This window comes from Lissotriton helveticus, chromosome 2_1, assembly GCF_964261635.1.
Source record: "Lissotriton helveticus chromosome 2_1, aLisHel1.1, whole genome shotgun sequence".
Taxonomy (NCBI): domain Eukaryota; kingdom Metazoa; phylum Chordata; class Amphibia; order Caudata; family Salamandridae; genus Lissotriton; species Lissotriton helveticus.
The window spans coordinates 1,453,169,447-1,453,181,638 of NC_136059.1; the positions used below are offsets into that span (position 1 = coordinate 1,453,169,447).

Genomic DNA, 12,192 nt, shown 5'->3' on the forward strand with positions numbered 1-12,192 from the left:
TTGGTTTTCTTCAGAGACATCACTCTGTGGACCTCTGCTTTGTGTTTCTGCTTACTTTTTTATGCTCAATACGGATTCATTTTGGATAGTTCCAGCTTCCATATTAGAAGCTTGTTAATCATACCGTTCCTCTGCTCTTGCAACCTTGAGTACTTTCTCCAAACTAAGTGCTTCTCACAGCATGCATCATCGAAATTAATTGGAGAGGCAACCATCTATGACACTAAGATGCATGGCTTCCTCATCATTTAAGTAATTGAACTTGCAGTGCTTTATGAGGGTATAGAGTCTCTCAACAAACTCATCCTTCATCTCACTAAGCTGATGTCTTGCTTGGTTGAAAGTTGACCTTACATAGTCAACATTCAGCATTGTATTGAACTTGGCCTCCAACGTCTTCTTGATCTGATGGTGTGATATTTTATCAGTTTGTGATATCTCCTTTATCACTTCTTTATTCCATCACCTGCGAGGTTCTTTAGGTATTTGATGATCTTTGTGTCATCTGCTTCTTCTATAGTATCTATGAAGTCATCGAACGTTTTGATCCAGGCAGTCCATCTGGCACCAATATTCTGCTTTTTGGCGGTACCAAAAGGAGGCAGTGGTTTCAGGAACACAGCTGCATTGTATTTTGTGCTGTTTCCTACTAATGTCAGGAGTATATGCAGTTCAGACAACGTTTAATCTTCAGTTACTCTTGGCCAGGTGGCACATCAGCCTGCTCACTAGTACCCGAGTCTTTGTGCCCCAGCTGAGGTTGGCGGATGTCATCTTCCTTCTTCACTGTGAGTAATGGTTTTGTTTCTTGCACATGCTCATCACCGCTCTTGACTTCATACATTATACCTGGCTTTCGCTGCCTTTAGTGGTTCTATGTGCCTGGTCGTCTTTACCTTCATGGCTTTCTTGCACCATGCTGTCGCTGCCTTTGGTGCTTCTATGTATCTGGTTATCAGTGTCTTTAGCGTTTCAGGTTTACATCAGTGCTGGTTCTGCTGTGGTACAGTATCTCTTCTTTTGGCCATACCAGTAGAGTTTTGATAGGCTTACTGATAGTGCTCCTTCGTAGAGCCTTCACCTTCTTCAAGGGCCTCTCAAAAGCTGAAGCTTTGCTTAGAATCCACATGCGACAACTGTAGACCCCTTTTTGAGTCGCACATGGCACGCATTAGCAGTTTGCTGGACCACGGCTAACTCTCAAGGGAGAGCAGTCTTGTATCCTTGGGGGCACATATCCCCGATCTTATTGCCAGTTGTATCATTCTCCCCAGCCCGGGAACATGTAACAGACCACCCCAGACATTGAGCTCTGGTTTGCAAGTCTTTATTCTTCAGCATTCAACCATTTACAGAACGTACTGCGTCATAAACTTTGTTAACCACGCCCACCAGATTACGCAATACTTGTAAGGAGTCTGCTGAGGATCACTAGAGCCTCATACACACAAACACAGGACATGATAGTGCACACTCTGAAAACTGTGCCTCTCTCTAGAAATATATGTCATTGTCCCAAGTCCTATAAAGGGACGCAAGTCCCTCAGTAACCCAGACCCCTTTTCCCTAACTTTAGAAGGCAAATCTACGCCCGATTTAATATAGAACTTTCAAAGTTTCTTGTACACATGAATTGCATGCCTTGCTAATAACCTTTTATTGGCACATTTCTTGTAGTTTGCCTATTCATTTCATATAGAAACTTTAACGTGTCTGTCATTCTATTGAACATTTTTCAGTTCCAAATATTGAACCTGATCTTAACCACACTGGTCTCGGTCGGTGTGCTATTGACATAATAATTTACTACAGGGTTGCACGCCGACATCCACAGGCATGCACTGGATTTCCAAGGAGTATCGCAAGTCTTTAACAATCTTTCTATGCATAAGCATTGCTTGCTTGTAGCATAACAACATCTCTTCAGCTTTGCTGGCTTCTTGAATGTTTCCATTAGCATTATGCAGCCCAATCACTATTTTTTCCACGGGGCATTTGTGGCGAAAACTTTAGGATTAGTGATGTGGATTGTGACACTGAACAAAACCACAATCTAAAGGTTGTTTATAAGAGTAATATACATGATCAACAGACCCTATATAAACTATCTACAGCAGGAATTAAAAATGTGTTCAAAGAAGTCGAGCATCTTATCTTGTGAAAAGATGTTATTCTTCTACTCGAAGAAAAGGTAAAAACCGATTTAGAATCCTAGGAGTCAACCGCTCGGAGGTACACGCATGCTAAGAAGCCCTGGATAACTGCAAAAGTTAGGTCTCAAACACCAAGGGGTAGATGTATCAAAATTCCATTTTGCTATTTCTTAATAGCGATGTTTAAGGAATCGCTATTTAGAATTCGCAAAATGGAATGTATGTAAAAAAATCGCTATTTTTTAGCGATTTCTTAGTCTTCCTTATTTGCGAATTCGCACTTTGCGAATTCGCAAATAAGGAATAATTTCCCATGCATTCCTATGGGCCAGGAGGCCCATAGGAATGATTGCGAAATATTTCTCAATTTGCGAATCGCATTTTGCGAATTCGCAAATTGAGAATAATTTCAAGGGTGCAGGGGTGTCTCAAAGACACCCTACTGCACCCCTGAAATGTACATGTGTGTGCATATGGCGCACATACATGCCCTATGGGCATGTATCTGCGTCACATGCCACCTTCACAAATGCCAAATAGGGCATTTTTAAATGAAATCGCAAATTACCACCAACTACAAGTTGGTGGTTATTTGCGATTTCTTAACCAACATTCGCAATTTCAGAACCCCACATACATCGCATTTAAGGAATCGCAAAATTTGCGATTCTTTAAATGCTTAAGAAAAATAAGGAATCCCAAAATATTGCGATTCCTTCTTTAGCGATTTTTTAATACATTCCCAAAAATGCAAAAAAGCCATTTGCGATCCGCAAAGGCCGAAATTCGCGGAATTTCGGCCTTTGCGAATCGCAAAAGGCTTGATACATCTAGGCCTAAATCAAGAGTTTCTTTTTCTGTGTGTAATTCTAGCGCTGGTTCATATGCAGTGATCTTAAAAACACACACTCCTTGTAAATCGGCAAGTCGAATGGGCTCTGTGAAGCAGACCATCTTCATGGTTTTTGTGGTCGTAAGGGAGTTGTTTCTCGTAGTGAGGTTTAGTTTTCCTTCTTGTGGAGCACACTAGGAAATCCGAAATATACAAGGCAGTCTATGGACGCTGCGTTTTATTTAAACTAAACCTACTTTGCAACCACACACCCCAGCTGAAGGGAGTCTGCGGCTGCCAGCCGGTGTGGGAATGTGCATATACATTTTCATTAGTGTCTAACTTTAGCACCAAAGTATGCACGAACCGATGACGCCTATCACTTGACCTCTGACAAAACATTTACAGAGACTGACCATGTAAAAACATTTGTACCAAACAATCGGTGCCAAAAGTATCTGTACAGACAGATCAGTGCCAACATGTTATAGTCTATCGGTCCACATATTGGTGCAAGATTACCTGAGAATGGTACAAATGTATGCAATCTATCCCAGAGTCTCCAGCACCCTCAAAAAGAAATGAACAATACTCCACAAGCACTCTTTCCCTGGGAAAATGTAATACCGGGCATATTGCCTGACACACGTAAGGCATTACCATTGTGACCTCCCTTCTTTACTACAGCTTTAAAATATGATTTACAACGACTTTTGCATTTGTTTCTAGATTAAAAACGTCTTTTATATATTCAAATGTTTACTAGCAATTTTCACTGTAGGTGAATTTCTAGAGCTACGGTTTGCTAGATAAAAAATAATATTACATTCAGATTGAGTCTGCCAGGGCAACCCACTAAATAACTGATAAGCATTTTCAGGTCTCCATTAGCCAAGACCTTTTTATTTGACTAATTTTAAGTATAAAATGTACTTACTTATCAGGGCCTTCAGCCAACCTCCTTAATCCTTTTATCTGTTGTTGTGCCATTCACATTTTTCTTCCACCCACAACAGCGTCCACCCTGGGTGAGTGGATCAGCCCACTTCAGCCATTGGCTAACTTCACTGTGAGCGGCCCTACTCTACACTTTCCAGAGGAGCACATCTGCACACAAATCAGTTCCCTTCAATGCCAAGGACTGATATCATATGGCAATGTGTGCTTTTCAAGACCAATATAAATATTTTTGCTTTTAGACATTTGCTTCCTATTGATTAGGTAATATATAATAGAAGGGGGTTCCCCGGGGTTTTTTTAGGATATAGGCAGGTAGATAGGGGAATACAGAACAGTGGAATAGAAAATAAATACCCTGCCAAAATAATTATCAGAGGTCCCAATAGGGATCCGCGGGATTATATATGAAGTGACATCAATGCACCAACAGAGCCATAGACTTTACAAGTGTTGTTGGAAACATAATCCTTTTATTACTTTTTTTAAAATAGTTTTTTCAAATGTCATTGTATTTATGGAAAACATTCCATCATTATACATTTTTCAAAACTGATAAGAAAGACCACGGTGGATAGATTAGTATTACAAATAACTACAGTTCAAATATATGTTCCTCACACTCTCGCATATATAAGGGCAACTCACATACATTCCCAGACTTGCTAATTTATACACATTTCATTCATTCAAACCATGACATATAGAGAAACACCGGCAGCTGCCAAAGAATGGAGTATTGGTTGCTAGCGCAGGGGTGCAAATTATGGGCGCAGTGAAGATGGAAAAATAGGGACTATATAACTGCTGTCCAAAAAGGTTCACGCCTGGCAGGGTATTTATTTTCTATTCCACTGTTCCTATTGATTAGGGTCCGGCAGCTCCTTCTGCAGTGAGGTTCCACAAAAACCATGACTATCATGACAAAACAATGATTGAAAACGCCAAAAAGCTGTCAGCCAAAGCCAGACATATTAGCTTTGCAAATGCTTGTTTTCATTGCTGCGTACCCATTCTTTGCCAGTCAGTTAGGATGGAATTCCGTTTGTCGAGCAGCAGTGAGAGGACGAGTAGGTCAGTAAGTGGAACAAGTTCAGCCTGGGAACTTGAGAACCTCATACTTTTTTTCAGGAAGTTTTAAGGAATGCATCCGCAGATATACCATGAGTTGATAGTTCAGCTGCTCGAAGAATGTTTAAGACAAACAAAGATCACTTCATTGCTGGAAGATGAAAACATTGTCTACTCGAAACATGATGCAAGACATCTGAAAGTAAGGACGGGCATTCTCGAGCACAGAATCTCATCTGCATGTGACAAATGCAATGTTTTACTGTTAAACGTCTGCTGGTGTTAAAAAAACAAAAGGCAGCCACACAGTGCTCTATTTCACTCTTAAAAAAGTTGTTAAACTATAAAAACTAAATGTTTGAGAACTCACCCTTCAACAATGCGGAAGAGAGTCCTGCTTTCAACAGGGGGTAGGGGGTGTGGAGCAGTCCCCAGAGGTGCAAACTCCCTGAAGCAGCAGTAGGGCCTGGGAGAGTGAGTTTATTGGTTCAAAGGGGACCTGCTCTAGCGCCAGGGCTCCACGGGCAGGTGGCCAAAACAATATGGACTCATAAGTAGGTGAAGGAACCAATTTGGACTCAGACTTTGCATAATCAGAGCTCAGGAGTAGTGTGGTTCCTTCAGGAACGTCAGTGCTTAATTTGAGCTGGTGTTTGCAGGGGTTGTATGACGTTACAACGCATACTTTTACAACGCCTACCTTTACAACGCATTTTTTTACACCGCAACATCCATTACAACGCACACCATTACAACGCATGCCATTACAACAAATTCTTTGAAACTACCTTTACAACGCATTCCACTACAACGCATACTACATTTACAACGCATACCATTACAACGCATTACATTACATTGCATATAAGGTAAGTGTTGGATAGTGTAGGGGTAAAAATTACTATTCTAACTCCAGGGGGTGCAACAGTAGGGTAAGTGTTGGATAGTGTAGGGGTAAAAATTACTATTCTAACTCCAGGGGGTGCAACAGTAGAGTAAGTGTTGGATGGTAAGTTATGCGTTGTAATGGTATGCGTTGTAATGACTGAGTTGTAATGGCATGCGTTGTAGTGGTGTGCGTTGTAGTGTCATGCGTTGTAATGACTGCATTGTAAATGCATGCATTGTAATGGATTTTGCGTTGTAAAAGTTTCGTTGTAATGGTAGTGCGTTGTAAAAGTTGCGTTGTAAAGGTTGTATACCGTTTGCAGGTGGGACCCTCCAGCACTCTTTATTGGGGATCAGGACTTAGGGTCTAATGTACAAGTATTTGACGCAGGGCAGAGCAGTAAGTCACTTTGCTGCGCTGCGTCGAAAGGGAAGGGAAGGAATGTGTCATATTTCTGATATACGGCGCCGTCCTGTCCTTTCCCACTGCGCTGGCGCCCTTTTGGCTGACTTGGGCCAACACAGGCACCCTTGTACCATGGTGCAAGGGTGCCTGCGTTGTAGGATCAATTGCTTTTGTGCAGGAAGGGACACCTTCCTGCACACAAACAATCAACGGAGATGTTTTCCTCCTTCTATGTGTGCTGCACACATAGAAGGAGGAAACAAGAATTTGCAATGCAATAGTTCTCGCATTTACTCAAGTTTAAGCAATTGGCATTGTAAATGACAATGCGTTTTATTTAGGTTTCAAAAACAAAAACATAAATAAAAGGCATTATAATTTACAATGCCGAGGATCTGTGCACAAGTTGGTTTGTTGTCAGTCTGAGTACTGTACGTAATTTGAACAACCACAGAACAAAACACAATACAAGATGTTGATAGAAGTATTCTTAATTCATGAATTAGGAGTTGGAATTCTGCGCTCCACTTTCTGGTACTTACCACTCAAGAATTTGTCCTTGCTAGCAATTTTACGTGAAATTTAACCACAGCCGGGACGGAAGTAAAACCGGCGGAGAGCATTTTCAACGTTTTTTGATAAACTGCCCTTTAGAGCCCTGAGGAAGTCTTGGGTTATTCCCTGACGAAACACGTGTTGGCTGGGCACCTGGAATAAATATAAACTGAAAGAATACTTCAATCAACATCTTGTGTTGTGTTTTGTTCTGTGGTTGTTCAAATTACATACAATACTCAGACTGTCAACAAACTAACGTGTGCACAGATCCTCTGTATTTACTTTGTGTGGACTACGGTCCTTTTGGGAGGTTGTGCGTTGTCATCCTTTCTGTAGCACCGTTGAAAGAATTGTTTTTCAAGATTTTACGTTAAACTGTGGAGGCGCCATCTCTTATCGCAACACGAATAACCCTTCCTTGGTTATCATTTACAATGCCAATTGCTCAAATTTGCGTAAATGCGAGACATATTGCATTGCAAATGCTTGTTATGATTGATACTTGTACTTCTACATTTATAAGCCTGGATAAAGTCTTCTTATATGACAGCTTTATCTTTTCTCGGGAGAGATGGGTACAGGAAATAAATGCCCTCTTTACAACTGATATTAAACTGATGCTTTGTAGCAACTGACCCTGTTGTAGTTAATCGACACTATAACTCCCAGAGTCCACTGCAGAATTAAAGTGTATCCCAGGACTGGATTCCCGCAGGGCACAGCATATGTTTTTTTAGAGTATGTGTGTTTTTTACAACTTACCAGGCTCTCTCTAGCTTGCTCAGAGCCTTGAAGGGGAGGGGTGACCAGGTCACGCACCCTCAGTAATTACCTGCCCTATAGCAGTTGCCCCAGTAAGTTAGCCCAGGTGTCCAGGGTGGTCCCTCTGCGGACAGGACAGGCCCCGGTGCAGCAGCGCCATGGAGCAGGCGAGGGCCATACACGAAACACTGAATATTACTCTCAGAATGAATAGCAGGGTAGGTCATAATTCTGTCCTCCCTCACTGGGCCAATGCATGAGTGTCTGCCTAGCTGGGGATATAAGGGGCAGGCTAGTAGGCCATAGTAAGAGGCAGGTACCAGCCTGTCTTTTAGAGATCGGTTATACTTTAAATCTATAGCAAACTCCAGACATGACCCCAGCTTCTCAGTATAAGTGTTCCGGTGCACTGTGCAAAAGAGAAAAGCTGTTTCACAATGAGGATGGTGCAGGTTTTTGGAGAAAATGGAGCAGAAGTCTTCTTAAGTGATAGCACGCTGCATTAATACACAGTGAAGAAGAAGGAATAGAGTGTGTGAGTGTTTATATATCACGGTCTAGCCAGCCAAGGCAGCCATCCAAGTCCATTTACAGAGCTGAGGGAGAGGCCGTTCTTATGGCTGCTGTATTCATTTGTGTTACTCGTCGGAAAGTGCTTTGATACCTAGTCAGTGATTGTATATTTCCTGTTTCTGTTTCCCTTTTTGAAGTGGGTGAGCCTCTAATGTGCAGTCTTTCTTTTCTTGGGGATGTGCTCATTGAGGCGCCATGTAGAGAGCGGAGATAATTGGGGAAGAGCTCCCACGTTATCCAGGCCCATGCCCATCCAGGCCCATGAGTGATTAGGTAGTCCAGTCCAGGTTTTTAGGTCTAGCTGAGCCAGCACATGCGCAGCTCTGCGAGACAATTAGTAAGCGGCTTTTCAAAGTGCCACAACAGGCTTTTGGTGGCCTCAAGCTTGCGTGCACGCGAGGGTGCACGTGCGCAGCCGCCATCTGTATTTCCTCCGTCGCCGCGCTTGATCGCAATCACGATCACTTTCGTGGCAGAGCGGCCGTGTCACTTTCACGGCCGCGCGGCCAATGCTTGTTTTTACTGCGGGGAGACGCATCGGACTTGTGTGCTGTGCTGTTTGGGGAGAGGGGGGACGCAGCAGGACTACCTGTCCCAGGAGGCTGCGAGGAGAGGACCGGCAGCCCCACCCCTTGGACACCGGGGATTTGAAATACTTTTTGCGCCTCCCGCTTCGCGGGAGACGCATCGGCCCTGTGTGCTGTGCTGTTTGGGGAGAGCGGGGATGCAGCGGGACTACCTGTCCCAGGAGGCTGCGAGGAGAGGACCGGCAGCCCCACCCCTTGGACACCAGGGATTTGAAATACTTCTCGCGCCTCCCGCTTCGCGGGAGACGCATTGGCCCTGTGTGCTGTGCTGTTTGGGGAGAGCGGGGAGGCAGCGGGACTACCTGTCCCAGGAGGCTGCGAGGAGAGGACCGGCAGCCCCACCCCTTGGACACCGTGGAGGATATATTCAACGTCTCACTTCCGGCCCGCGGGACGCGCGCGGGCGGCGCCGGGCGAAGCCTGGGCAAAGGGCGGGCCCTCTAAGGCCCTCAGAGGTCAGAAGAGGCCGGGACGGGCCACCCCACTTGACTTTTGTATTGGAGGAGTTATAGAGACGCTTCATACTTACTTACTTATTGACTTACATTGCACTGTGTATTGCCGCTCCTCGACGTTTTTGATTATAAATTATGTCCATTTGGGAGGAGCTCAATGCCTTGTGTGGCACTAAGTATGTACCGGATGCATCACTCTCCCCTATTATGGGCAATAATTCCGATACTTTAAATGGCACTCTGCGGGACCTACATCTACCTTCAAATAAAGACCAAATTCAACCCAATGTACTGCCCCAGGGTCTTAACATGAAATGGAAGCATGACTGGGAAAATGTCAATGATAACCAACCTAAAATTCAAAATTTGTGCACCAGCCTTACATCATCCCCCCCTAACCCAATCACATCAATAGAGGATATGCTTGCAGATAAAATAGATGACCCGGTATCGTCCCCTCAATCGTCTTTATTGGCCCAGTTCGAGCAACTGTTATTATCTGTCATATCACCTCTGGTTATAAAAATTACTGATTTGGGGGAAAGGCTGACTAGTATTGAGGAAATGATTAAAAAGAATTCTCCATTAACCAATAAAATGGCAACACCCATTTGCCCCAATCCTCCTATCACCCCCGAAAAGCTTAAGCCCGTTATGTGTAAGAATGTTGAAACTCCATCATTGCCTCTAAATATACCTACCTTAACAGGCCCTAAAGTAACATTAAAACCTGTGCTAGCAACTCACACAGTGGCAAGAGCCGCTTTGGTAAGAATGCCACGTATTAATTTACCTCCCGAGGCTGCCCCTTATGTGTCAGTTCTCTCTGGGGTCCCTGCACTTAGCCAGGGAAAACACGAATCACACCAGGACCTGCTTAACAAGGCTATTTTTTGGCTAGAGAATAATAGACCTTTGCCACCTGATTTCGATGGTGGAATCCTGAGTGTTAGGAGGGTGGGGTGGTTAGGTACGCTGCCCAAAGACACTGTTGGGGACCTGGTGTTAATCAAATTTAAGAACAGGAATATCGTCCCCTACCTACGATTTTGCCAGCCCAAGGAAGGAGATGGTCCCATTTGTATTTGGGACTTGCATGATTTTAACCCGAGCTTCCTAAACATTCCGCTACAAAGATCACCGGCAATGAACTACAACTCCTGGGGAAAGGGATCTTGTGCTCCTAGCGCCACTAACCTTCTAGCCTCTAATAGCTTTGAACCTTTGTTTAAAAATTGTATTTTTTAAGAACCAACTATAAAGAGGCCATTCAAGAGTTCTAGCTTAACTGACACGGCAGTATTTAACTAATATGTAACTAGCAAGTAAACTCCTGTCTCATTTGATATTGAAATGTTTCTACATTGATTAGCTGATTTGTCATATTTATTTAATTTTGTCTTTTAATAGCTGATATTAATTTTGTAATGTTATGTTATGGTATCTATTTATGTATTATTATTGGTATTGTTGTTGCTTTTATGATTTTTAAACTAAAATCGAATAAAGCTAATCTGAACTCTGAACTACTGTGGGGTGAAGCACTCGCTCTGCCATTGGTGCTCTTTTTAAAGATCTCACATGCCGGGAGACCTTTGCTCCCCGCAATCACTCATGATGAGCACACGCCTCCTATTTTAAAGCCACAGCCCTCGCTCAGATGAAAAATGCATCTGTCAAACGGTGGGCAAGATTTAATGCATTTTTCCAGCAGAATATGAAATGTGCAATTATTTTTCATGTTATTGAAGATTAATTAAATACCTGACGACAATGTGATTACAGAATGCCGCCGTCTATCTCAATTACACACCCGCACAAAAAATGTTGCTGTTTTACGGGGACCAGTACCCAAGGTGACGCGTCTGCTTCATCGCAGGCCCCCCTTCTGGTGTCACCCCAGTCCCGGGGGAGTGCTTCTCAGACGCACCAGGAAGGTGGCCATCCTATAAGTGTTTACATCATTTTCCACGATGATCCTGGGCAAGAGCCCCCCAATGATGCGTTGCGTTTGGATTCTGGGTAGGCGTGGAATCATATTTATTTGAAAACACCCACCTTTATGTGAAAACTAAACGTTCCAGTGCTATATGTATTTGAATCCGAAAAGTTTCTTTTTTTAAATGTTATACACTTTTTCAGACAATAACTCTGTACATCTGTTGAACTGATTAAAGCATCTGGAAACAAAAAACGGTTGTCTAATTAATCTCTTAAATGATTTGGCAAGGCTCAATGGCATAGCCAATAGGTCTCGCTTTTAGGACCTTATAAGGATTTAGTTATGCAGCACAATATCCCTATTGAGCTTGCGTTAAGGGACTTGTAGTTTTATTTTTTAGTCAATTCAACAGCTTCATAAAACAGCTAACACTAGTTGCAGCCACCAACAAACGCATGACTAGATGCAGCGATATCTGCAGAGCAAACGGTATACATGAAAGAAAAAAAACCATAAGGGGCAACCCCTCTCTTCCTCCACAAGCTTCTAAATAGGAGCAATACAGTGGTATCCTACGAAGGGCGTCTTACAATGACCAGAGTTGGGGCTGCAGGGACCCCGGGAAAGATGCAAAAGCAACAAAGAGCAAAGCCCAGGCGCCTACCTTTGACTTGGGCGTTATACTCTGCCAGAATTGCCTTGTCCTTCTTAAACCTGGCTGGAGACGTCTTGTTTTCAGCATTGTCAGAAAAGGCAATCCGTATTCTGACGATGCCCTTCAAAAACAGGCAAGGTGGTAGGTGGCAAAAAACACTTCGAGGCGACGATGCTGGGTGGTTCCCTTGGTTTTAACTCCCCCAGATGGAGCCATCTGTGCAGGGGGCTTGGAGAGAACGATGCAGCTGTTCACGGAGCTGGAAGCAGGCAGCGAATCCCTGCGCTGGACCCGGGGCTTCTCCTGCAGCACCCCTACCACGATCACTGGTCTTGTCCCTCAGAGGAGGAACC

At 43.6% G+C, this 12,192-nt stretch overlaps 1 protein-coding gene and 1 non-coding gene across 5 annotated transcripts in view; one reads left to right on the forward strand and one right to left on the reverse strand.

The window, feature by feature from the left end:
• SEPTIN11 (septin 11) overlaps positions 1-12,192 on the reverse strand; it is a 606,565-nt gene that overhangs the window by 345,460 nt on the left and 248,913 nt on the right. The gene's annotated exons all lie outside the window — the stretch shown is intronic.
• On the forward strand, positions 2,705-2,895 carry LOC144820622 (small nucleolar RNA snR46). The gene has a single exon (XR_013607899.1). It is a non-coding gene; the product is annotated as a small nucleolar RNA snR46 (small nucleolar RNA).